Below are 481 nucleotides of genomic sequence, written 5' to 3' on the forward strand. Positions count from 1 at the left end.
GAAGGAAGGAAGGAAGGAAGGAAGGAAGGAAGGAAGGAAGGAAGGAAAAAATAGTATTCTTCAGTCTGTATTCAGACATTATCAGTTCTTTTTCTGGATGCAGATAGCATTTTTCATCATGAGTCCTTTGGGATTGTCCTGGATCATTGCTAAGAAGAGCTAAGTCTATCATAGTTGATCATCGCACAATATTGCTGTTACTGTGTACAATGTTCTCCTGGTTCTTCTCACTTTACTTGGCATCTTTTCATGTAAGTCTTTCCAGGTTTTTTTCTGAGAACATCCTGTTCATCATTTCTTATAGCACAATAGTATTCCATCACTATCATACACCACAACTTGTTCATCCATTCCTCAATTGATGGGCATGCCTTCAATTTCCAGTTCTTTGCCAGCACAAAAAGAGCTGCTATATTTTTGTACATGTAAGTCCTTTCCTTCCTTCCTTCCTTCCTTCCTTCCTTCCTTCCTTCCTTCCTTC

The sequence above is a fragment of the Vombatus ursinus genome, unplaced genomic scaffold (assembly GCF_900497805.2).
Source record: "Vombatus ursinus unplaced genomic scaffold, bare-nosed wombat genome assembly UNPS02014822.1, whole genome shotgun sequence".
NCBI lineage: Eukaryota > Metazoa > Chordata > Mammalia > Diprotodontia > Vombatidae > Vombatus > Vombatus ursinus.